A 27571-nucleotide genomic window follows, 5' to 3' on the forward strand; every position below is an offset into this window, starting at 1 on the left:
CTCCAGCGCTTAGTAAAGTGCCTGGCACACAATAAGAACTTAAATACCACAGTTATTAGTAGTATTATTCATCTATATAAGAGGGAGGAGATAGATTGTGAGCTCCATAATGTTAAAGCTGCCCCAGTACTTAGCACAAAGTACTTAATAAATGTTATAAAGAGAGCAAGTAAAAGGCATTATCCTCAACATACAACTGGAGAAACTGACACACAAAGATAAATAACTTATATGAACAACTCAGACCAAAAGCTGGAGAGTCTCAGATGAAAGATGATCAGTTATAAGCAAAATGAACAGATTCCTTAAAAGAAGACAAAGGTGCTTTCTTTTTAAAGAAGGGATGGGTAGACAAAGATTGCTTGGTTGTTCATTACAGATATAAAGAGTTTATTTTCAAGCCTGGATGGCCTTTTTAATTCTGTCCAAAAAGGAAATAATTGCTGGGAAGCTCTACCTACAGTCAAGGCTCTGCTAATACTTTATCGTTAGTCTTTGGGTTACATCCATTCCCAAAGTCTTCCTTTGTAACGTCCTTATAATGGCATGCAGCAGTCAGAAATGGGATGACCGTCTTGAGGCACAGGTAAGGTACACCAACAAGACGTAAAGAAAACTCGAGGCACTGTGGGGAAAAAATGCAACAGTACAGGATGGGGAAAAATCTCATATGCATATGATGCAGAAGGATTATCTGTCAGTCATACAAGCATCGGTCTGTCAGCCACACACTGAAAAAACTTTCATAAGCAACAACATATTTGAAGCCAAAGAACAGCTTGCTCTCACATTAGAGAGTGATAACTAGATATTTATATATAGATGAAACAACTGAATGACAGGAGAGAAAAGGACTTGGTCAGGCAGCAGACTGGAAATTTGGAAGTCAAGTTCAAAATGCATTGCTTCCAGGATCTGGGCCCTCTGAGTCCTCCAATGCAGGCCGGGAAATCTAGATGGGAAGGAACACAATTCTTCTTCCTAATTAAAAGAAAAGGAGGAAAATGTGGGAAGCAGCATGGCCTAGTGGAAAGAGCACAGGCCAGGAAGCCAGAGGACCTGGGTTCTAATCCTGACTCTGCCACTTGTCTGCTGAGTGCCCATTTGAGCAAGTCACAACTTCTCTGTGCCTCAGTTTCCTCATCTGGAAAATGAGGATTAAATCCTACTCCCTCCGATCGGGCTGTGAGCCCCCTGTGGGACAGTGATTGTGTCCACCCAGTTTATCTTTTATCTATCCCAGCATTTAGTAATGTGCTTGGTCTATAAGTACTTAAATATCATAATTAATCATATTTTCTTTGCCAGTTGCCACCAGCTGACCTATCAACTGGCTGATCTTCTGTAAGCTGGTGGTCTACTGTGAAGTTCAAGGATGGTGCCTTCCCATGAAGCAGGGCTCCAGGGATTTATTTGGATTAAAGAGGAACAGGCGCTAAGGAATGGGAGGTAGGGGCACTGAAATGGAGGCTATAAACCTGGATACCCACTTGAAGAGTGCAATTTACTTCCTCTTCAAATAACTTTTTTTTTCTTAAAAATGGGAAAGATGGAAAGAGACGTTGGGCAATTATGCCTATCCCCAGAGCCCAGTTCTGATTACTCCCTGCGGTCTACTCCTGGCTAATTTCCCGGTCCACTTCCCCGGAGAAATGTTAACTGTCTCCCCCATAGCTACTTGCAATTTTAGCTTGGGCTCGGCCTCACACTGAAGCTTGGAATTGAAGTTTCATAACTAGATCAGAGCTGAAATTACAGGCAACTGGTGAAGCTGGGAGCCTTGCTTTTCATAGGCGGGGGGGCCGGGGGGTCATGATCCCAAGAGACTACAACACTCACTTAAATAGAAAAGGCAATTTCTGAGGCATTTCTGAGATGCCAACACCACTTGTTCTCAGCTCCAAGATGGAACACATAAATCTTTATTTCACTTGACATCATTCTAGCAAAAGGAAGGTGCAAATGCAGCCAAAACCTTTAGCTGTCATCTTGGATCACAGTGATACTTTACTGCAATGGGACAACTACAGTCCAAAACCACCACCCACCTCATAATCAAAGCCCTACTAAAATAACCTCTTCCAGGAAGCCCTCCCTGACTAACCTCTTATATCCCACCCTATTTCCATCCCCGCAGCATCACCTTGTGCATTTAGGCCCATACCTCCCTAACACTTAGTCACCCCGCCTCCTTAAATGCTGTTGCTTTCCATTCCTGTAATATAGTTTAATAACCGACTCTCTCCCTAGATGGTAAGCTCCTTGAAGGCAGAGTCATGGAGCTGGAGAGATGGGGAGACCTGTGGGCCTGTCAGCTATGAGTTCCAGGCAAGGGGGAGGGTGTGAGCAAGAGGTTAACAGTGGGAGAGAAGAGAATGAAGGACAAGAGTAGGTTAGTTTGCTAGATGGGAGAAGAGTGGTTAAGAAGTCCTCTAGCTGCCCAGATAAAATGAGGACCTGATTCACTACTACTTTCCACTGGGTAAAGAAGGAAGCACAGCTTGATAGAAACCAGACCTGCCCAAAATGAAGCATCTTGCTACTTCACATAGTAAATCACGTGACGTTAATCCACGAGACGTGAAAAGGAGTTCGGGGAATGAGTCGGACAGATGAAACAGAGCCAAAGGACATTCCATTTTGTCATCTGATTAATGGAATTCTGTTTCAAGGGATTTTCTCCTGTTATGCAGATTTACAGAAGAATAGTCCTGAGAAGACAGCAAATATTCTGTAGCAAGTGACTGATCCCTAATAAACCACTTATCTTCACCTAGAAACTTCATTTACCTCACTTTCTGTAGCAACAGTGTGAGAGCGATGTCATTAGTCAATTGTATTTACTGAGCACTAACTGTTGTGCACAGCATTACACTAAATGCTTGGAAGAGTACAGGATAACAATACAACAGACAGGTTCCCTTTCCACACTTGCTTTTTCTATTTTTTAATGACATTCATTAAGGGTTGACTGTGTGCAAAGCAGTGTTCTGAACATTGGGGGAGACACAAGATAATCAGGTTGGACACAGCCCCTGTCGCACATGGGGCTCACAGTTTAACTGGGAGGGAGAATAGGGATTGAATGGGAAACTGAAGCTCAGAGAAGCAAGGTCACACAACAGACAAATGGTGGACCGGGATTAGAATCCTGGTCCTCTGCCTCCCAGGCCTGCGCTCTTTCCACTAGGCCACGCTGCTTCCATTTTTCTCTAATCGCCCCTCCCTCAATCCAATTCCAGTTTCAGTACTTACTACCGTACCATCTAAGCACTTTGGTAGTCACTCCACAAATATTCTCCCAAGTGTTTAGTACAGTGATCTGCACAAGGTAAGCACTTAAGTATTGACTAAATTCTGCCTAAATTAAGAATTGACAGGTGAGGTGTAGTCCTTTCTGAAACTACTTCCTACATGCTCCTGCTGCTACTACTGCTCTTGATCCTCCTCCCCACTTCAGGAGTTTGTAAAGACTGAATACTCAGGTGACCTTAGCAGTTTACAGGCTGACTCATCTGAAGCAAAACCTTTTATTCTTCTCCAAATAAGCTTCTTTCCACTTATAATTATTTTCACCATCCTGGGCTCTTCAGAGGGAGGGATGCTGGATTCATCCAGTAAATCAGTTGTGCAAAATGATATCTCTTTTACCCTTAAAAATATTTCTTTTCTGATCTGTTAAGCCCATTGTTAGAGGTGAGATCAATAGGAGAAAAAAACACCGGCATTTAAATCAAGGATCAAAGGCCAAGGGGAAATTGGCTTTTCTGTTTAAAGCCTCACACTATCTCCCACCTACCAAAGATATCCTGGTTGTTAAGGGCCCAGGAGAGCAATGGGGATTAACTCAAAACAGTTAAGATCTTTGAACACAAAGTACTGGGCAAATGTTGAGAGCAAAATAAAAACTGCCCTTACTACATAGAAAAATTATCCACCTTTTCATCCTATTGAAAAACAAACTAGTCTGGAAAGCACTTTTCCATTAAATCAAGTTGGAAATGAAGAATGAGTTCTGTCCACAGTACGCAAGACAACAAATGTAAGTTACAGAAGCATAAATAATTGGCATTCTTAAGAGCTGTCCGAGACTCATGAGGAAGAATCCTGTGAAAGGTCTAACATTCAGATTCCAATGGTGCCAAAGGGATGTTTGGGGAACCCCGGGTCAGATTCAGTCAATCGTGTTTATTAAGTGCTTACTATGTGCAGAGCACTGTACTAAGAATTTGGGAGACTACAATATAACAGATCCATTCCCTGCCCTCAACAAACTTCCAGTCTAGAGGAAGCTGGAGAGGCGGGGTCTCGCTGGCCAATGGATATTTGAGTCTCCTCTCTGAACCAAAGCCCCTGTTGAAAGTCGGAGTGAACATGAACTGCATTTAAAGCCCTATCAACCAAGATTAGAAGCACTGACTTGAACCCCATAGGGCTTTAAATGCAGTTCGTGTTGCCTTTAAATCTTTCCCAGCAAAATTCTGGGGTTTGGGGATGCTCTGTTGCAGCACCTGGAGCTGAGATGGAGGGAAAATGAAGTTCTTTGTTACTGAGATTTGAGTAGCAATCTTTCCCAGCCTTACAACCACTCACAAAAGCCAGGAGACCTCTTAAAAGAAGGTGATTTATGAACTTATAAAACCCAAGAAGTCAATCAATATGTAATGAAGTAAAGAGAGAAAGAAAGAAAGAAAAGGCAGGTGTGACAGGAAACTTGGTCGATGGCAATTACTGCCATGTCTGGGTTGAGAGCGCTGTTTGCGTAGGGAGACTCCATCTCTGATTTTCCCTGATGGATGAGTGACACACACATACACTATTCCAAGTTTCTGGTGTTTTCATCTGTGTGCCTGGAGGCTTGTTTTCAGCAACACTCTCCGTTGTCCCATGATCGCCTGGGACCATCACATTGCATTGGCTTTCTTTGCTTGACAAAGAGCTCTGATTTGAGATCAGACTTGAAGACTGGGGTTTTAACTGGATGCAAGACTTTTAAAAAACCATTTTATTATTCAGAACAATTATGCCTGGGTGCAGAGCACTGTACACTAAGCTCTCGGGAAAGCACTATACAACAACAGACAGATTCCCTGCCCACAACGAGTTTACGGTCCAGAGGAGATGTCTTCGGACATTCAACCTAATAGCTAGGGATATTGTAATAATGATAAACGACTGAACACCCCTTCAGCCCTCTATTTGAGGATGCTCATTCATGAAATTCTCTAGACTCCTATGAATCCTACTTGGATTTCAGGCTGGCGTAACTTTTGGTGGTAACAGTTTCAATATTTGCTACCCAATTCTATGCTGAGGCACTAGCTCAAGGGTCCAGTTTGGTCTGGGATCTCATTCGTAATTTTTATAATCTTTGACACTCTCCTCTAAACAAGGGCCAGGAGGGGACGGGGTTAAGATTCACCTCATCTCCCAGGGTTCTTCAACCAGATTAGCAGGGTCCCATGACAACAGACAGAGATGCTGCAGGGAAACTCAAAGTCCATTTCTTTCCCTGAAACCCAAAGGGTTTCTGGCCAACCTGGGTCTTCATTAAGATGGCGGAGAGTCCAACAGGAGGCAAATGATGTTCGGCTGGCTGCCGTCGGCTCCCTAGGACACAACCATAAGAAAATGGTAGAATACTTCTAATGTAAACTGTCTAGACAACCCACAGATCCCAGAATGCCAAGCTGCCTCCACTCTGGGCTATCCTCTTTTCTCTTCTAGAACAGGTACTGTAACCATAATGATAATCCAACGAAATCTTTTTGTGTCGTTCTTTTTTTTAAACCTTACACTACACTGGAGTACCAGTAAAAGTTCGTCTGCTCCAAGGGTACATTTTTATTCATTAACATCAAGGAGAAATTGATTTGTAGCACATGATAACTATTAGGGCAATTTCTCTCTCCACATTCATTATTTCTCATATCTATTTTCCCTCAGGCAAGAGCCAACTGTAACAAAATAGAATTGGAAAGTAATATTTTTTAAGCATTCTGGCATATGTTTTCAGACATGAAATCTAGCAGAACTGTGGAGATTGTTTCCTATAAACCCTAAAAAATGAATCACAATTCTGATCATTGTCCCTGAGTTTCACCTGACAAGTGAGAGGTACTGATATCTAGATCATTAAATATATCAAATTTATACTAGCTAAGTCATTTTAAAGACATATATTCGACACAGTTTTTGCTCTTGTGGGTCTGGAGAGAAAAATACCACTTAATGAGATACACTGCATTTTCTTTTTGTTTTACTCTCTCTGAAGGATAGAATAGCAGGTCAAACGGTCCATTTGCTATCCCATAATTAAGCTGTCATCGCAACAGGTGTCCGATTTTTGTACAGAAGCTCTCCGAGGCAAAATGCACTGAAACCATCATGGGCATTGTATGCCGAAGTAATCTATTTATGCCATCGAAGAACTAAATTGGTCCACATTATGCCCTGAAGAAAGTCAAGCTAAGTCTTCCAAAGAGTAGCATCAAATATCCACGTCCAAAGATCTCAGTTGATGGCAGTAAAAACTGAACCCATGATGGTGTTTTAGAGCTTCTTCCTGATCCCAAAAGAGAACTGATTTGGTATCGATCTAGCCCCGCTGATTTTCAGAGCAACACAAGGAATGCTATTATTGGTTCAGACCAATTATCTTATTTAGATGATTGGGCCCACGTAATAAAGAGATTGCGTCTGTCATGATTATCCTGCAACTACCCCAGGAGCATAGTACATGCTGCACAAATACCACAGTGATTATCCTTCTGGCCCAAGAGTCAGTGTTCAAAAGAACACTGAAATACTTGCCTATCCTCATGGCGGGAGAACTTCCAGAATCTCTAATCAGTCTCTCCAACATCCCATCATTAACCTGTGGAGTGATTTAAGCCCTCCTTAAATAATCAGCTCCCCTTTATCTAGGGAAATGGGGCCTTGGGAATAGCACAGATAAACGATGTTAATGGATCATACAAGTGCGACTTTTTAACCAGTCTTGATGCTCAACTCTCTTAAGGCAGAGAGCCTACAAAACGGCCAAACCGACTGATTTGAATTCTGGTACCTCTCCTGGGCCATCTATGGCAGGTGTTAATGATTGTGAAACAGCTAATAGGCTTGGATGGGTGGGAGGAGAAGCCAGGTGATCAATATATTAAATTACCTCCCCTGAATAACTAAGAATGGAACTGGAATTTAAGATCAATTTGGCTAGATGTAGACACCGCAAAGCTTGCCTTACATTCCAGCCACGTGGTCTAGTGGAAAGGGCATGGGATTGGGAGTCAGGAGGGTCTATGCCAAGCTCTGTCATTTGCCTTCTGTGTGACCCTGGACAAGTCATTCACCTTCTCTGAGCCTCAGTTTCCTCATTCATAAAATGGAGATAAGGTTCCCATTCTTCCTCCAAGTTAGTCTGGGGGCCCCATTTGGGACAGGGACTGTGCCCAGTCTGATTTTTTCTGCTTATCTACCTCAGTGCTAGGTACAGAGTCAGTACTTGATACCACCATTCGTGTTATTGAGCCCTAAATCTTGGGTCAGTAGGAATTTATGCAACAATCGGAAACTTTGAAACCCTGGCTTCTGGGCTAAAGGTAATTCTAATCAGTCAGAACAACTTGATGATTTAACAGAAAAGTTAAAGTGACTCCAGCAGGCCAGTGGCAGAGCTGGGATTAGAACCCAGGTCTCCCGAGTCCCAGCCCCAAGATCTTTTCACTAGGTCTCAGGGTCGACTGCTCCAGAAAGGTAAGAAAGCTTTCCAGTGTGACAGAAGTTCACCACAAGGAGACAATTAGAAGATCATATGAAATCGGTTAACTTGTATTTCACCCCCGACATCTGTCTCTCCTGCAGAGGTTTGTGAGCAATGACGTACCCAGAAGGCAGATGGACCAAGAATGAGAAAGTGAGGCAACTGGTCTGGAGAAAGCCAAAACCAAATTTGACTCCCTCAACCCTTCATATTGGACTCCTGAGCAACTGTAAATCTTATTTCTGCTGAATCTGAGTCTCTCTCTTCCTGAACTTGAGCATTTTTATAAAATGGTATTTGTTAAGCACTTATTATGTGTCAGGCACTGTTCTAAGCCCTGGGGAAGATACAAGCTAATCAGGTTGGACACAATCCATGTCCCACGTGGGGTTCACAGTCTTAATCCTCATTTTACAGAAGGTGTAACTGAGGCTTAGAGAAGAGAAGTGACTTGCCTAAGGTCACATGGCAGACACTGGGCAGTGCCAGCTCTTCTGATTCTCAGGCCTGGCTCTTTCCTCTACACCTAACCCGAAATAAATTGCAAATAATATGCCCCTAATATAGGTACAGTCCTTGGGTTCGGAAATTTTAACAAGTACTTACAATGGCATCCCAAATTTGTTTGTCAAACACCAAGACTGACATATCAATCAATGGTATTACTGAGCACTTACTGTGTGCAGAGCACTGTATTAAGCCCACGGAGTACAATAAAGTAGGTGGACACAGTCCCTGTCTGCCAGGAGTTTGGAGTAAGCATATCCTGAAATCTTGGTGCTTCAAGTCCTGGAAACAGTAGTTATGATATTTATTAAGTGCTTAATGGATCTAAATCACTGTACCTCTACCTTGGAGAGAATACACAAGTGAGAACTAGACAAGGACCCTGATCCTCAAAGGGCTCCCAGTTTCAGAATAAAGTGGGGGAAAAGATTTTTCCACAGACATCTAAGGAGAAACAAAGCCATAAGAACACAAAACCACCTTAAAAAGATGAAGACAGGCATAAATACAGAAACAAGATTAGAAAGCCATAGGGTGCAGAATCTAGAATCAGTCATACTTATTGAGCACTTACTGTGTGCAGGGCACTGTACTAAGCGCTCAGGAAAGTACAAACAACAATATAACAGACACGTTCCCCGCCCGCAATGAGCTTGCAACCCAGAAGCACAGTTTTGGGCTTCTAGTGGCTCAGCGTCTACCAGTCACAGCTGCAGCCCCAGGAATCATCCTCCTGAAAAGCGGCTCGGTGGAAAGAGCCCAGGCTTGGGAGCCGGAGGTCATGGGTTTGAATTCCAGCTCTGCCACCTGTCAGCTGTGTGACTGTGGGCAAGTCACTTTACTTCTCTGTGCCTCAGTTCCCTCATCTGTAAAATGGGGATGAAGACTGTGAGCCTCATGAGCCTGATTACCCTGTACCTACCCCAGCGCTTAGAACAGTGCTCTGCACAGAGTAAGCGCTTAACAAATACCAACATTATTATTATTATTAAAAGTGCTCTCAGGGCTGTCTACCTCCCAGCAGCAAGCAGGGGGTTAAAGCGCTGAGGGCTACACAAGAGGCTGTGGCCTAGCAACACCAAGAGGCCTCATCAGATCCCTGGAAGGGTTAAGTGTCTGGGCCGGCTCGGTAATGAAGGCTTAGGAGAAAGTTTAGCCAAGGAATATCAAGTAGATACCCTGGCTAGAGCAACAGCAAAAGGGATGACCTTCCTGCATCTCATTTGCATGGCAATGAGGAGTCACAAAGGCATGAAATCTGAAAACCCAACACTGTCTCTAATCTCTGTTTTATTCTGTTGTGACACTAAGCAAACCCCTTTTGAAGAAACACAGAAATGCTTTCAGCGGTGGGGGGGGAGAAGGAGAAAGGGGAAAAAAATGTGTGCGCCCGAGGTAGGTCTGAGGCAGCTGCATTTTTGAAAACCCCAAAGGGATAAAAAATGGAAAACGAAACTTTCCGGGGCACTTCCGAAATGAGTCTATGTAAATAAGGTGATGCCTTTTGTTGACTGAGGCAAGTTATTTTGGCTGAGAACAATGCCCACCCCACAGAGTACAAAACAATCTGTCAATAGAATGACCCAAACTCTCCCTCCAAAGGATGTTTGTTAAAACTTTAGGCTGCTTGTTTGGATACAAAAAACAACAACAGTCACCACCTTTAATTACAGTGTTTAAGAGGAGGCATTAGTTGTTTTTCCCCCCCACTAGAGACTTTAGATTTTTATCCCTTCCTAGAGGATTACAACTTCACTTAATACCATGCATTATATTAAAATAGTAGGAGATCAACTGCCAAAAAGAGAAGCCATACAGTTGAACATACCAGCCCACGTCAGGATTCCGGCTACCGCACGGGGTCAAAGCTAGAAAACTCTCAACAAAATATTTCTTTCTTAGAGGCGGAGTTGGGGCAGTAAGGTATTTCAGGCATCACCCTTGTGGGTGTTTTTTCTCCAGAAACTATTCAGACATAAGAAAACCTCTATCCCGACAGGGTGCAGGTAAATGAAAGCTGATTCCCAGCTTGCTGCAAGGCAGGTTGAGAACCTTTCTTATTTAGTTACTGTTGTTTCTGTGCAATAGCCAGAGAAAGGGAATTGTAGATGCTTCTGTCCAGGACTCAGGCAAAAAAAATATTGTACCATATTTGCACTCTGAGGCACATTAGTTAAATAAAAACGTCAAAGTTCATTCTGGGGCCTAGTTACGCCAACAGCAGAAGGAATGTGTTTCTCCTGGGTCTCTCACTTGGTGGAACTTCAATGTATTGACTAGGGTTGTTTCAGAGTAGGAAATTAAAAATTTCCATAAGCACGCCCACAGACTAGAAGCTTTTTACTAATGACCTTTTCACACTAACATAGGGAAAGGCAGGAAGAGCCATGTCTAGAGCCCTAGGACCAATTATGAAGCACAGATTATTTTATGCAAATAAGCTCCATAATTAAGCTAATGTAGTTTTCTGTATTTTACTTCCAAATTTGTCATTGACATTTTGCAGAAAGCCAGGCGATGGAAAACAGTCACGTTCTCATTTCTTGACTTCTTTTCATTCATTCATTCAATAGTATTTATTGAGCGCTTAGTATGTGCAGAGCACTGTACTAAGCGCTTGGAATGAACAAGTCGGCAACAGATAGAGACAGTCCCTGCCGTTTGACGGGCTTACAGTCTAATCGGGGGAGACGGACAGACGAACAGACGAGAACAATGGCAACACCCAGCATACACGTAAGGACATAGAAATCCAAAAGACTCCTTGGGGGCAAGGGTACAATGAAATTCCTACAGAGATCCAGTTCCAATGAAGCCTAGGAAAGCCTCTCTAGCCAGAGTTGTTACGTATAATTCAAGAAAACACACACACTCACACAACCTTTATTTGCCAGCATTATCAGGAAAATTGGAGAAAAGTAGACTCTGAATGATCTGTTCAGTTTTCTCTCATTACCTAAATTCAACAGGTATGAAATTCAGCAATCTAATAAGCAATTGCCTCTACTGTCTAACAGTCAACTGGTGATCAGATAGTAACTTTCACAATCTCTTTGGGCTGTACAAATCAGATGTGAGAACCCAAAATGTTTAACACTAAAATCGCTGAGAAAATATGAACATTCCCTTACAGTCCCCACCACCCTAATTTTCCCCATGGACCATTCTGTCCCCTCCTTTGGAATATTTTTTGTTTTGGGTGGCTGTCTTTTGTGGAAGGTGGAGTTGGTATTTGTTAAACACTTCCATGCCAGGCACTGTACTAAACTCTGGGGCAGACACAAGTTAATCAGGTTGAACCCAGTTCCTTTTCCCAATGGGTCTCATAGTCTTAGTCCCTATTTTACAGATGAGGTAAGTGAGACACAGAGAAGTTCCGTCATTTGCCCAGTGTCACACAGCAGACGAGTGGGGAAGCAACATGGCTTAGTGGAAAGAGCACAGCCCTGGAAGTCAGAGGGGCCTGGGTTCTAATTCCGACCACCACTTGTCTGCTGGGTGACCGTGGGCACTTCTCTGTGCTTCACTTTCCTCATCTGCAAAATGGGGATTCAATAACTGTTCTCCCACCTACTTAGACCGTGAGCCCCATGTGGGACCTGATTTTCTTGTATCTACCCCAGTGCTTAGTGGAGTGCTTGGCACACATTAAGTGGTAAACAAACACCCAAATTATTAAGTGGCAAGAGGTGGGATTAGAACCCAGGTTCTCGGGCTCCCAGGCCCACGCTCTATCCATGAGGCAACACTGCTTCTCATACTTAAGAATGCTTAATCTTCTCCATGGATCTTACGGTATTAACCATTCACTTAACCAGACAGCTCCCGTCCCATAAGCTCCTTGGAGATACTCAGTGGTAGTAATATATTAAGCGCTTACTGTGTGCAGAGAACTGTCCTAAGGGCTGGGAGAGAGAGCCCTACCCACCAGGAACCGATGCTTCTTGGAAACCCACCCATCCTCTCTCAAATCCTGCTAGTGAATTGCTGGTCAACAGAGGGGTTAGCTCACCCTGGAGACAGCCTGGTTATTATTATTATTTTTGTATTTGTTAAGCACTATGTCAAGCACTGTTCAAAGCGCGGGGATAGATACAAGTTAGTCAAGTTAATCAAGTAGGACAATCAAATGCGGCTCAATCTAAGTAAGAGTGAGAACAGGTAATGAATTCCCATTTTACACTTGGGGAAACTGAGGCACAGTGAAATGAAGTGACTTGCCAAAAGTCACACAGCAGGTAAGTGGCAAGGCAGGATTAGAACACAGGTCCCTCTGACTCCCAGGCCCATGTTCTTTCCACTAGGCGACACTGCTTTTGCTGAAGAGCTCCAATCTCCAAACCTGGGATGTGTTTCCCATCAGAAAGTTCTAGGGAACAAAAAAGACAAGAGGGAGGATATCTTCCTCTTCCCAGATCTTCATTACATTTCCTTCTAGGGAACCCGACTGGACCCCCAAATATTTTCTCTTCATCCTAACCCTTGAAAATGGCATTTATTATATCTGATAGTTGTTTCTTTTTTCCTTGCTCTGCTCAGTGTATTATTTTGGGGTATTAATGGTCCTGATTTAATTCTGCTCCAGAAGATTAGAGAATAATACACCCCACACACATTCATACAATGAGGTCAGATCTCTGCCAAGTGGAGTGCCGCAGAGAAGAAAATGTTGTAACTTTGTGCTCAAATCCCCCATCTACATAATGGACCCATTTACTCTTTTTCCAGTTGAATGACAACTGCAATCTTGTGTCATTTAGACACAGCACTTTATGGACAACTCCAGCCCTGCCCCAAAATTCACACGCAGGCAAGAGATCAAAATGGCCTTTCATTTAGAGAACTGTAAATTAACTCGGCCGTTTTAATTACTCTCAATTGCTTTCCCACTATTAGTAAGGGTTTCTTATTAAAAAAAAGTCCAAGTCTGATCAATACATGTGGTATATCCCAGCCGATTAGTGTAATTCTTACTTTGCCAGGGTGCTGGAGATATGCCAAGCTTTTACCTAGCACACAATTAAGTGTCTGGTAATGCCTGCTGCTACTCATCAGCCCCCATGAGTTAACAGCAAAAGAATGGTATTTACGTTTCCCACTCTACCAGCTCCTCTGTGTCCTCTTGTTCTCATCTGCTTCGAGGCACGTACACATTATGCCTGAAGAATAAAGGCATGAAACAATCACATTTACCTCAGAGAAAAAGGAGGATAAGTACAGAATCTCCAAAGCCTTAAAAATAAAAATCATCATTTCGGTAAATCCCATTAAAGAACACACAGCTCACTCTCCCCTGGCCATCACACCATTCATGAACAAACCGCCCAGCCTCAGTCATCCAAATTCATTCAGTACAAATCTTTTGCGCTACATTCACAACGCAGGTAAGTCAATATTTATTAGACGTGGGTCTTTTGATGAAAAAAAAGGAGTATAGGAAACCTATTTTGCGCCCGGAAAAAAAACTAATTGATAGTAACGAGGCTCAGCTCCAACTGCACATTTCCCAGAGCCTGTGTCTCCACCCAATCTGGTGGATTCCTAGTCAGACCGTGCTTACGGACAAGCGACGATCTCCAAGACCACCTAGAAACCTGGTGGTGATTGGACACCTACACTGAACCCCATCGAGACGTAATAGCTCACCTCCTTTAAAGCAGGAGTCCACTTCCTGTATTAGTCTTGAAACAACGCCTCAGTGAGTACAGGTTTACCCACCAAAATGAATATGCGTGTTGAGGTGGGCCCGGTCTGTGTCTGTTGGGTCGATGGACTAGTATGTGCGAGGACTGCTGAGCTATGAACTATTTGCGGAGGATGTGAACTCTAAGAACACAAACCAGTCCGTCAGTAAGAGCAACAATGGGGTGTACTTAGTTCAACCAGACTGTGAATGATCTGCTCTGTCTATGGGAAAGATGGAATGCTAGATTAGCTTAAACAGCTCTTGGTTAGAAATACACTTACTAGAGTGAGGAACGGGCAAGTCTCATAAAAATGACTCTTCGATCATCATTCCCCGCCACCGAAGGGAGGGCCAGCCTCTCTCAATTTTTCTTACAGTATTTGTTAATACTTACTATGTGTCAGGCAATGCTCTAACCACTGGGGTAGATACAAGTTATTATTATTATTATGGTATTTGGTAAGCGCTTAACTATGTGCCAAGCACTGTTCTAAGCGCTGGGGTAGATCCAGGGTAGTCAAGCTGTCCCACGTGGGGCTCACAGTTCTCAATCCCCATTTTACAGATGAGGTAACCGAGGCACAGAGAAGTTAAGTGACTTGCCCAAGGTCACAGAGCAGAGAAGTGGCGGAGCCGGGATTAGAACCCATGACCTTCTGACTCCCAGGCCTTTGCTCTACAATAGAGGTGGTGCACCCGATTCCAGGCCTCAAGGAATTTACTATCTAGTGGGAGAAGAGAGGCCTTAAAATAAATTATGCTAAGAAGCCGCTGAAAACACTGTACAAGGTAATTTCTCATTCTTTACTTTTCAGAAGCACACATGCTGTTGACACAACAGCAGAAGATAAACAGAGACTGAAAACTCTGTTGTCCTTTCCCAAGTGCTTAGTTCAGTGCTCTGCAAGTAGTAGGTGCTCAAATACCACTGATTGATGAAGGAATAGCAGGCTGATTGATAAGGAATATCAGGTCAGGCCATTGGTGGGTCCATCCTGGTCCTGTGATCTATCTCTGGCAGTGACAGCGGCTTCACGGTATTTGGAGGAAGAAGGTTCATTCCTTCATTCATTCAATAGTATTTATTGAGTGCATACTATGTGCAGAGCACTGTACTAAGCACTTGGAATGTACAAATCGGTAACAGATAGAGACAGTCCCTGCCCTTTGACGGGTTCACGGTCTAATCGGGGGAGACGGACAGACAAGAACAATGGCAATAAATAGAATCGAGGGGAAGAACATCTCCTTAGCAAATAAATAGAATCAAGGTGATGTACATTTCATTAACAAAATAAATAGGGTAATGAAGATATATACAGCTGAACGGACGAGTACAGTGCTGAGGGGATGGGACGGGAGAGGGGGAGGAGCAGAGGGAAAGGGGGGAGAAGAGGGTTTAGCTGCGGAGAGGTGAAGGGGGGGGTATAGAGGTAGCAGAGGGAAAAGGGGAGCTCACCCTTCTTGTTTTCCATCTCAATGGCTATGGATGAGACCATTTAATAACCCTATCTTTCCCTCTAATAATAATAATGTTGGTATTTGTTAAGCGCTTACTATGTGCAGAGCACTGTTCTAAGCGCTGGAGTAGATACAGGGTAATCAGGTTGTCCCATGTGAGGCTCACAGTCTTAATCCCCATTTTACAGATGAGGTAACTGAGGCCCAGAGAAGTTAAGTGACTTACCCAAAGTCACACAGCTGACAAGTGGCAGAACAGGGATTTGAACTCATGACCTCTGACTCCCAAGCCCGTGCTCTTTCCACTGAGCCACGCTGCTTCCCATAGGCTGCTTCTACTAGCTTATTAACAAGTACTCATGGGTGAATTTATCCAAACCCCTGTTGATTCTGCCAGTGCTCTTTGTAAACTGCTCTAACAATCTTCCTTAGGAGCTGCCTTTCACTCCAGGACTGTGTGAAGCTCACGAGTTAACAAGGAAGAAGTAAGGCTGAGGCTAAACAAAATAAGCCGAGTTTTTTTTTTTAATGGTATTTATAAAGTGTTTACTCAGTGTGCCAGGCACTGTACTAAGTGCTGGGGTAGATACAAGACCATTGTGCTGGACAAAGTCCATATCCCCATTTTACAGATGTGGTAACTGAGGCACAGAGAGGCTAAATGACTTGCCCAAGGTCACACAGCAGACAAGTGCCAGAGCTGGGATTAGGACCCAAGGCCGTGCTCTTTTCACTAGGCCACGCTTCTTTTCTCATCGTTCTCCCTGGCAACAAACACCAGCAAGAGGAAGTTTGTAGGAAAATTCCAATGCCAGAGGCCACCCAAGATACCCTGCATTTTTCAAGAAGAATGGCTCCAAACTTTAATTTACCTAATCAAAACATTTACCACTACATCCGGTTATTCAGACCCCAGACTTCAACGCTTCTTCTCCCGAGTCAAGAATAGGTCCCAGCTCTGCCACTTGTCAGCTGTGTGACTGTGGGCAAGTCACTTCACTTCTTTGTGCCTCAGTTACCTCATCTGTAAAATGGGGATTAACTGTAAGCCTCACATGGGACAACCTGATTACCCTGTATCTACCCCAGCGCTTAGAACAGTGCTGTGCACATGGTAAGCGCTAAATAAATACCAACATTATTATTATTACCTTAAACTTCCACCTGAAAATACATCAGCATCCTGCTGGGCAATAATGTTGGTATTTATTAAGCGCTTACTATGTGCAGAGCACTGTTCTAAGTGCTGGGATACACAGGGTAATCAGCTTGTCCCACATGAGGCTCACAGTCTTAATCCCCATTTTACAGATGAGGTAACTGAGGCACAGAGAAGTGAAGTGACTTGCCCACAGTCACACAGCTAAGTGGCAGAGCCGCGATTCAAACTCATGACCTCATGAGTTCCCAGGCTCTGCCACTCATGAGTTCCCACGAACTCTTGACAAGTCCCAGGCTTTCCAGGAACAACAGTTTTGGCTGCAGGATTTCAGATAGTTACCAGATAAAATGACTCTTTAGGCACAGAGGATGCAAAGGGATTCCCAAATCCACCTCTCCTTAGATCCCGTTCTAGTTACAGTCCTTTACTTCTGGGCCGCACCGATTTACAGTGCTCCGCGGTGAAAAAAAAATCTATGAAGAGAGAATACGCTGAAACTGCAGTGAATGGCCCTATTTGGCAAGGGATAGGACCGTTATGACTCATTCTACACACAACTTCAAACCTACTCCGAACCAATCACCGCTGCCATGCCATTATTGAACCTCCACTTAGAGGAATGGGGGAAAGGAAATTCCAAACCACAATCTTAAAAATAGCCCTCTACTGTCCAAAATATGAATCATGGGCTTAAACCTAAATAAACAGAATAATTTCACCCAGTAGATTCTCTTTCTTTCACAAGATACCACCCCTGAGAGAAATCCTGATTTGCTTTAAAAGCCCAAAACCTATCTACTGATGGCAAAACTAATTTTTATAGTATTCCTAAACTCATTTGGCTCTAAATATAATCTGCAATATTCTGGCAAGAGTTCAGATGTTTAGCAGTATTAAGCAATGGTCAGTGGTATTTAGAAGTATTTATGAATTGGGGTTTATTGCAAGATGTGAAACATTAATAGCCTCACTTAAAAGGGTTCATTTTTTAACCTTCACCACTATAGAGGAGCCTGGAATTTTTTTATCAGATGGTTTGGAATTTGATTTACTTAAAGTCCCGGAGCTACAATTAAACTCCCAGTTAACCTCACCTATCTTTTCCTCATTCAACATCTGGGCTAATCTTTGACATCTGGAGAAAAAAAAAAACAAAAACAAAACAAAACAGCAATGCAATGTCAGCTGCAACCAGTCTGCCCAGTGCAAGTATCAGCAAGTCTTGAGCATATTTCCGGCACGCGTGGTGAAAAAATTCAACAGCATTTCGTCCTGTTACTCCCAGAGCTGGTAACTAGGTGCGGGAGATTTAAAAAAAAAATCAGAGAAGAAGTCTCAGCTGAAGTGAATCTGACAACGGTAACGGCTTCCTTGTGAGCTCGTCGGAAGTATAGCGATCTAACAGTGGGTGGCAGGAGAGGCCAGGGTATGCCACTTACCTGCCCGCCAAGCCAGACCATAGAGTGGATGAATAATAATCATAATTATGGTATTTGTTAAGCGCTTAGTTTGTGTCAGGCACTGTTCTAAGCACTGGGGTGAACACAGGCAAATCGGGTTGGACACAGTCCCTATCCCAAATGGGGCTCACAGTCTCAATCCCCACTTTACAGATGAGGTAACTGCAGCGCAGAGAAGTAAGGCGACTTGCCCAAGGTAACACAGCGGACAAGTGGTGGAGCCGGGATTAGAATCCATGACCTTCTGACTCCTAGGTCCGTGCTCTAGCCACTAGACGCTGCTTCTCTACGATGAGCATCTTAGGGCGCCTAGGCAAGACCACCCAAGAGGAAGGACAACCCTAGCTTCTAGTCCTGCATTCGGGATCAGTTCTGGACTCAGATCTGCACAGGGAGGTCGGCGAGAAGGCTGACCCAGTAATCAAGGCAGCAATTAATATAGTAGCAGTTTGGTTGGAGAAGAAAGGACAAATTTTAGCGATGTCATGAAGGTGGAACCAACAGGATTTAGTGATAGAATGAATATGTGGGTTGAATGAGATAGAGGAGTCTACAATAACAACCAAGGTTATGGGTCTGTGAGACAGAAAGGATGGTGACGGTGCTGTCTACAGTGATGAGAACGTCAAGGGAAGGACAGGGTTTCAGTGAGAAGAGAAGGAGTTCTATTTTAGACACGTCAAGTTTGAGGTGACAGCAGGGCATCCAAGTAAAGATATCTGGAAGGCAGGAGGAAATGTGAGACTGCAAAGAGGGAGAGAGATCAAGGCTGGAAATGTAGATTTGGGAATCATCCGCATAGCGGTGGTGGTCGAAGCCATATGAACGAATGAGTTCTCCAAGGGAGTGAGTGTGGATGGAGACTAGAAAGGGACGCAAAATTGAACCCCGAGGGACACCCGCAGTTACAGGGTGGGAGGAAGAGGAGGAGCCCACGAAAGAGACCTGAGGATCAGCAGCCAGAGAGCTAGGAGAACCAGCAGAGGACAGTGTCAGTGAAGCCATGGATGGATAATGTTGAGGGGTGGTCGACAATGTCGAAGGCACCCAGAAGGTCAAGGAGGATTAGAACGGAGTAGAGGCCGTTAGATTTGGCAAGAAGAAGATCATCTGTGACCTTTGAGAGGGTGATTTCTTTGGAGTTACGGGAATGGAAGCCAGATTGAGGGGGTCAAGGAGAGACTTGGAGGTGAGGAACTTGAGACAGCGGGTGTAGATGCCTCACTCAAGGAGTCTGGAGAAGGAACGGTAGGAGGGAGCCATGAGGTCGAGGGAAGGAAAAAATCATTTTTTCTTTTTCTTTAAAAGGACAGGGAAGACATGAGCATGTTGGAAAGAAGTGGAGAAGTCTTTGGAGAGAACAGAGGAAAATAGCAGTCAGGGAAGGGGCAAGTGTTTTGATAAGGTGCAAAGGGTTGGGGTTGGATGCACAGGTGGAGGGGGTGGTTTTTGAGAGACGGCAGGAGATCTCCTCTTGAGATACTGCTGGGAAGGATGGAAAAGTTGAAGCAGCGGCAGGAGGAAGGCGGGGCTGGAGAGGCGCAGGGGAGATTTTAGGGAGATGATGCCTGATAGTTTCAGTTTTTTTCCAATCAAGTAGGCAGCCAGCTCACTAGGTGCAAGTGATGGAGGAGGCTGAGGGACCAGGTTTGAGGACTCAACCCTCCCCAAGTAGGGTCCTTTCCTGGGAATGAAGCAGAAAGGGGAAGGAAGGTGGTGAGAACAGGAATCTCACATATCCCAAGGCAGTTCTCTGTCACGGTTAGGGAAGCATCACTAAAGAAAATTGGCTGAATCTGGTTCAGCCAACTGAGTTTGGAGAGCAGCAGGGGAGGCGTGGGCCTTCCTTGACTCGCAAAAGTTTTTAGAAACTCCTCCACACAAAAAAAACAAACAAAAAAAACCAACCCCAAAACAAAGCTGGTGGAATGAGGCTTTGTGTTATCCTGGAACTCCCTCCCTCCTCTTGACAGGCAATTACTCTCCCCCTTTTCAAAACTTTATTGAAGGCATATATCCTCCAAGAGATCTTCCCTAAGCCCTCCTTTCCTCTTCTCCCACTCTCTTCTGCAGCACTCTGACTGGCTCCCTTTACTCATCCCCCCTCCCAGCCCCACAGCACTAATGTACATATCTGTAATTCATCTGTAAATTTATTTATCCATACTAATGTCTGTTTTCCCTCTAGACGGTAAGCTCATTGTGGGCAGAGTATACGTACGTTCATTGTTATATTGTACTCTCCCAAACACTTAGCACAGTGTTCTGCACACAGTAAGCATTCAATAAGTATGACTGACTGAGTGACACATGGAAAAGAAGGATGGTGGATGGGGGTGGGGGGCTAGGAAGGATGACTCCCCTGCATTGCAGCTCCCAAGGGGGCATGGTAATCCTCTCAGGGGCCTCACAGGGGAGAATCAAGCTTATCATCATCCTGTCATTTATACAATACCTTTACTTCCCAGTACTTCCATTCATTTGGCATACATTATCTCACGTCCCTTGGGGCGTTTTTGCTTAATTATACCTTGATATGGCATGCTCATTCACCCTCACCACATCTTTATGAAGTGGCTTATCTGAGATTATACTGCTAGTCAGTGGCACAGGCCAGACCAGAACCCAGATAGCCATCTCTTCGTCTGGTACTCTTTCCGCCCAACTAACGAGGAACAGGCACATTGTACAGCAACTTGGAAAAATAGGGGGAAAAAAAAATTAATCTGAGCAGGCCCGGCCTGGTGCTAAATAATCACAGTGGCCCTGATTTCTTTCCCAGTCTATTGAAGATAAATGGGGAACCTGTATTTGGGGGTGGGGGGGTGACAATTCAAATGAATCTCTGGTTTGTGAAGAAAAGGCATAATCATGTTTCATAATCACAAACACCAGCAAGGTCAGCCCAGTGTTCCATCCTCTGCATGCTTCCACACCAACTGAGGGAGCAGGGGACTGGGGGGAACTGAGTCGTGACTGCCCTTCTTCATATCCACCCCTCTGGTTAAAAATGTTGACATCCACAGCTTCCCCTAATGATCCCCAAGGCAGAACTCACACCATGAATTTATCCTTATTCCTAACTATATTAATAACCACGTTGCTGTCTCTGAGCTTGGTCCAGGACTCCATGCATCTAAGCACTTGAAAAGAATCCCTATTGATTGATATTTTCATCCTACACAAATTCCTGTGAGCACACCTTCTGATTGTCCCCCGGGGCTCTGAGGTTGCTGCCTCAAGTTGCTGGACTCTTGGATACTAACATTCTAGAAGCTCAGACGGCGACAAGGCAGAACTTTCCAAGTTGAAAACCGACAACCACACGAGATTGGGATTCTTGCCATCATTTCTTTTCTCTCTGGACCTTCCCTCTTAGCACTGAGGTGGTCAAAACAGGGCCAACTACAAATCTCATTCCACTCCACTGAGATGTGCATTCGGACCTATCCACAGGCAAATGAAGCCAACATGCTTTAACCACACACTTAACAGTTGGGTGCAGTTTCCAGAGAAATCTGAAACTGGACATTTTTTCCTATTCCCTTTGACCACCAAACATCCAAACATTTCCCTACATGCCCCTCCTTACAACTCCAGCCTTCCAAACTAATCTAGTCCCATTTCAAGCAAAAATCAAACCCCATTTGGATATATCCTCCCAATCCAGAACTCCAACAGCAGGCAATTTGTCGCTGTGACATGCAACTGGCTTAGAGGTGTCCAAAATGTTCTCATCTCAGTAGGTTTTTCCTGTGGACCCTAACCTGCATTTCTCTAAGTGGAGGATGGTCCTTTTCTTCCTTTACCCTTGGGAAAATATCTTTGAAACAACCCTTGGAGGAGAGTCCAGAGTAAAACAGAATGCATTTTCCAGAAGTAGGTATTTATCTGTTTGTAACCAGATATAGCACACAATGACAAGAGCAGGATCTGAATCGCAGCATAAGGCAATGTGTCCCTTTTGGGCCGTCTCTGGGGACATTACCTTTGTGGAGTGAGATTCAGATTCGAGGATAGGTTCTCTTCGGTCCATACGCCTACCCAGCTTCCTTTACACGTGGCCTAAGCCCAGATCATCTGTAAAAGTCAGAAAGATCTGATGTTCACTAGTATTCCCTCCCTGGCAATCATAGGAAATCAATCATGGTGGATGGGCACACCTGATCCCCACATGATTCCTGCTCACAGCTCTTGAGTAAAGAAGTGGAAAACTTAACCTGGGAGTGATTTTAAATAAAAGTCTCAATATGCACAATGTTTTCTTTTTCTTCTCTGGGAAAAAAAAAATCCAGCCTTACATTCCTCTAGGTAGAAGCACTGCTATCAACACAAACCAAACTCAACTGTAAACCACTAAAACAATGTCACCATTGTCTTGTTGAACACACACGCCACTATTAATACGGCAAAACAGTACAATGGCAATCAGGAAGCACTCCTCGTCCTAGCTGCTAAACACCCACTACTCACTGGTAATTGCCTACTTTATTCTATTTGACATAATTCATCAACCAGATTACAGCGGGTCACACTGCAGCATATGAGGAAGGCAGCAATGATAGCATAACCTAACACAACACAGTGTACTCGTGAACAGCTTCGAGAGTGATTGCTTTACACAACCCACAGACACACACACAAAATAACCATCTGACACACCCACTCTTATTGCTTCTCATTTCATTTCTGAGGAGCTCAGCACATCTGTAATTGCTAGTTAGAAGGCAGACCGTGTGTTGGTCTATTAAGCCCCCAACCTCCCCAAATGCCTTTGCTGCTTCAAAATTAAACGATGATGATCTGATAGCAAGTCACTGTCATCAAACGCTCGCTGCAATACTGCAGCACCCAGATCGGACTGACAAGCTCTCAGGTTTTCTTGGATACGGAAACCCAGACCCCGCAGTGGATAGTTCTGAGAACCGTCATACCCAATGCACCGTGCATGCAGCCCGAGTAAGGTTTGGAGTCGGATTTGGGTGGGCACTGGGGAGCAAAGATTCCTACTCTGGTCGCCCTATACTTTCTTTAGAAACTAGTATAGTGGAAGGGCTCGAGCGTCAAGAGCCTTTGGGTCTGCAAAAAGAAAACACAAGCGTGCTCAAGTCATCTTTTGTTCATAACTTCAGTTTTACAGTGCCTGGATTCCCCGGCAGTTCACCGTCCAACTGTTCCATGTGATGGGGAGGGGAGTGGGGAGAAAAAAACAAGGAAAAGCAGGACGGCGGGGGCTGCTTCCCGGCTTCTCTGAGGGTCTCTAGTAAATGGTCCCTCTCGGACAGTGACTGGTCACCTCTGATTCTCAAAAGGCGAAAAGGGGTCAGGGAGGGGGCGACCAATCCCCCGAAGGCCCCTCCCCTCTGGCCCAGGTGAAGCCAGCTTCTCCCAGCATGTATGTGAGCGGTGAGCATCACCCAGGCCAGCCTCCAGACTGAGGAGAGGGTACCACCGCACCCGGGAAGGATGCGCCCATCTGCCTACAAGCCACCGGCACTCTGCATCTCCATCACCAGGAGGCCCGGCAGGATCCCGAGCTGGGCACCGTTCCCCCGGATTCCCTCCCTCCTCCCCGGCAGGGGAGTGCCCACTCCCGAAGACCAAACGCCTGTGCCAACAGCCCCCTCTGGCCGGGGGGACCCAGCGGCTGGGCTGAGCCGCGGATGGCCCGTCCAGCTGGGCCCCGGGGGAGGAAGGGTCTCTAATGGGTATCCCTCTCATCTTCCCACCCTGATTTGCAGCGATCGGGATGAAGATGCAGCCCCCAGCCTCATTTTCCCCTACCAGCCTCTTCTCCATGGATCTCCGGGGGGGCACGGGCGGTGGCTCTCCTCTTTTCCCCAGTGCATCCCCTTCCTCGGCATCTCTCTCCTCTCCCTCCTCCCTCCCCCCAGTTCCCAAAAACAGACGGAAGATCCCGAGTCATCCATCCCACTCTCCGTTTTGAGCCGTCCCTCCCCAGCTCCTCATTCTCCCTCCACCCACACCCCCGGGGGCTCCCTTAATAATCTCTAATAATGATGGTATTCGTTAAGCGCTTAATATGTGCCAGGCACTGTCCTAAGCGCTGGGGGGGGGGGGGGAGGACAAGCAAATCGGTCGGACACAGTCCCCGTCGCACATGGAGCTCACAGTCTCGATCCCCATTTTACAGATGAGGGAACTGAGGCACAGAGAGGTGACGTGACTTGCCCAAGGTCACACAGCAGACAAGTGGCAGAGTCGGGATTAGAACCCAGGACCTCCAGAGTCCTCGGCCCGTGCTCTGACCATCAGGATATGCTGCTTTCCTTCTCCCCTGCTCCTCTTTCTCCACCGGGCACGAGTTGGGGTGGCCAACAGGGCACCGGAAAAATTGCCTTCCACAAGCCAAAACGCGGTCATCCATTCATTCATTCGATCCTATTTACCGAGCGCTTATGTGCAGAGCACTGTACTAAGCGCTTGGAAAGTACAAGGGCTAAGGGCTAAGTCCTAAGTGCTTGGAGAAGCAGCGTGGCTTAGCGGAAAGAGCCCGGGCTTGGGAGTCAGAGGACGCGCGTTCTAATCCCGCTTCCATCACTTCTCTGCTGGGTGACCCCGGGCAAACCGCTTCACTTCTCTGTGCCTCGGTTCCCTCATCTGTAAAATGGGGATTAAGACTGTGGGACAACCTGAATTCCGAACAGCGCTTGGCACATAGCGCTTAGCAAATACCATTCTTATTCTTCTCTCTACCCCGGCGCTTAGAACAGCACATAGTAAGCCTTTAACAAATACCATCATTATTATTAGGATACAGCAATCAAGAGAGGCAATGGGCAGCGATTGGCGGCGCCCCAGGAGGGGGGTGGGCGGGGGGAGGAGGAGGAGAAGAAGAAGAGGAGCCGCTGGTCCTGGTGAATCCCTGCAGGATGCAGAAAGGGGGGAGACCCAGGGTCTCCCCCCAAAGCGGGAGCCCACCCCCACGGCTCTCATCCATCCAGGCTGCAGGGAGACCTTCCTCTTGCCCCCGGATGCTTATTTGGGGGTGTCAGCCCAGTCCAGGCCTCCCCCGCATCACAAAAAAGCATCCTTCTATCTCCCTCCCCTTCCCCGAGTCAGGGGCTCCGGGCCCCAGCTGGATCCCCAGGGAGGGACCCCGCCTCCACCTGCAGCATCTCCTCCACCTCCGCCTTGAGCCCCCTCCCCAAACTTCTGCCCACCTCCTCCAGGCTGCAGCCTGGCTAGCTCAGGGTCCCCACCCACCCCCCTTTTCTCTCCGGCTCCAGCTCGGGCCGTGCAAAGGCGGGAACTTTGCAAGGTGAAAAGTTTCCCCAAGCCGGGGGTCTGCACCCCCCAAGACCCCCGGCAGCGGGGAAAGCCACGCACCCAAAAGCCACAGCCCACGCACCTTTTTTCTCCCGGTGGGAGGCGACGGCTCCTCCTTGGGGAGTTTCTCCCTCCCCTCCTCGTCCCGGCCTTGGCTCTCCTCCAAGCCGGGCAGCTCTCGGTGGGCAGAGGGAAGGCGACCCCAGCCCCTCCGGCCTTCCCCGACCCGCAGCCGCCGCAGTGTGCGCAGCGCGCACCGCACAGCGCACAGCGCACAGCCGCTTTGGGGACGGGAGAAGGGGCGATCCGGGGTCTGGCTGGAAAGGAGGAGGAGGAGGAGGAGGAGGGGGGTGGGAAAAAGGAGAAGAGAGGGGAGAGAATCGGCTCTGATCACAGCGCAGCCTACCGGGAAGAGAGACCAGTCCTGCCTGTCCCTGCCTCTCTCCGTCTCTCCCACAAGCTCAGACACACACGGTCGCTGTTTCTCTCTCTCCTTCTCTGCTGCTGCTTCCTCCTCCTCCTCCTCCTCCTCCTCCTCCGTCTCTCCGGCTGGTGCTGGAGGGAGGAGGAGGAAGGGAGGGGGCCGGACTGGCTCAGAGATCCATAGCTCCCTCTCTCCTAACCCCACGATGGGAAATCCTCTTTCCCAAATAGGCTAGAATCCCTAGCCGGCGGGAGTCCACCTTGAGAGGGGGATTCTTCCCCCACCCCCTCTCTCTTCCCCTCACATCCCAAGGGGAGGGCAGCAGAGCAGCTGAGAACCACAATCCCTGGGGAGACCCGGACCTCCAAGAAGCCAGAATGGCCTTAAGGGAATTAAATAATAATAAATAATAATGATGGCATTTGATAAGCACTTACTATGTGCCCAGCACTGTTCTAAGAACTGGGGTAGATAGAAGATAATCAGGTTCACAGTCTCAATCCCCATTTTACAGATGAGGTAACAGACACAGAGAAGTTATGTGACTCGCCCAAAGTCACACAACTGACAAGCGCAGGACTGGGATTAGAACCCGTGACCCGTGACCTCTGACTCCCCAGCCCCTGCTCTTTCCACCAAGCCACGCTGCTTCTCCTTACGCCGTGTCACGCCATGCCATCCTTGATACCCACCGGTCAAAAGGGCCCAGATCTTTAGGGCCCATCCACACAAAACCAATCCCTACCCATAGGTGAAGAGGTGGGTGGAACCCAAATGACCCACAACAGAGCCCAGCTACAGATGAAACAACGCTCTGCAGAGTCCTTTACCCATTTCCAGAGTGGACACAGATATTCTGATGATCCTACCTCCTTTTCCTGTTGTCAAACCATAGGGTTGGTTCTGAGGCGATCAGGGCGTTTTTCTCTCCCATCTAATGTCTCCCTACTCTCTGAAGCTCCAAGAGCAGTCACTGATAAATATCACTGACAGCAGCAGCTCGATATGAGTTGGTCAGATGAGGCTGAAACTGGAACAAGGACAGCAGATAAAAACCAGATTCAGAGGTGTTACTTTTCACAGTGAGCACGTGGAAAAGTGGGAGAGCTTTCTTAATGGGGGCAGGAATATGACTTTAAAATGCTACCGGACAGATGAGATTTTGGAGTCTTTTCTGCTCTACTCAAGAGCTCTCAGTTGTTGGGAGACCTGGGGTGAGTATGGCAAACATCGCACCATCCAAAGCAGCTGAAAATAATTGCTCCAGCCCCACAGAGTGGTCACCTGTGGCCAAACTAGGAATTTCTGTGCTTTTGATATAAAGCCGGTCTGCTGCCTCCCCTACCACCTGCTTTTCTTTCCATATGAAAAGAGCATGAAAAGTAACATCAAACCAACATTAGGGGCACTACAAGCACAAACTTTCTCTGCATTCTTTCTACTTCCAGTTCTACTCTCTCCTTCAAATCTCCTGTTTTTCCTTGATCTATTCATCTCTCAAATTGCCAACCCCACTCTGTTTTCTTCAAGACAAAGGTCGGTTTTCAGTAGCCACCGTGGCTAGCTAACCTTTCATTTTGGTTAGGAGAAGAGGAGGTTTGTTCAGAGAAAGAATAAAGTTGGCAAAGCATTTGTGAATCTTTACCCCCACTTTCTCTTTGGTGCTTAAGTGCCTACCGTGTTCCAGTACTAAATGTACTAAATGCTGGAGTAGATATAAGATAATCAGATTGGACATAGTCCCTCTCCGACCTGGGGCTCACAGTCTATGTTGGAGGGAAAGGATTTGATTTCTGTTTTACCATTGGGGTAACATGCA

At 46.0% G+C, this 27571-nt stretch overlaps 1 long non-coding RNA gene across 2 annotated transcripts; it reads right to left on the reverse strand.

The window, feature by feature from the left end:
- Nucleotides 1-366: 366 nt before the first annotated feature.
- On the reverse strand, nt 367-26932 carry LOC120639044. 2 transcript variants are annotated; one of them, XR_005661191.1, is made up of 3 exons: nt 26622-26932; nt 5423-5610; nt 367-981 (listed from the first exon to the last, which is right to left on the reverse strand). It is a non-coding gene; the product is annotated as an uncharacterized LOC120639044 (long non-coding RNA). The 2 variants fall into 2 exon arrangements; XR_005661192.1 differs by lacking the exon at nt 26622-26932 and adding an exon at nt 25411-25846.
- Between the last annotated feature and the right edge of the window lie 639 nt (nt 26933-27571).

This window comes from Ornithorhynchus anatinus, chromosome 20, assembly GCF_004115215.2.
Source record: "Ornithorhynchus anatinus isolate Pmale09 chromosome 20, mOrnAna1.pri.v4, whole genome shotgun sequence".
In the NCBI taxonomy this organism is placed as follows: domain Eukaryota; kingdom Metazoa; phylum Chordata; class Mammalia; order Monotremata; family Ornithorhynchidae; genus Ornithorhynchus; species Ornithorhynchus anatinus.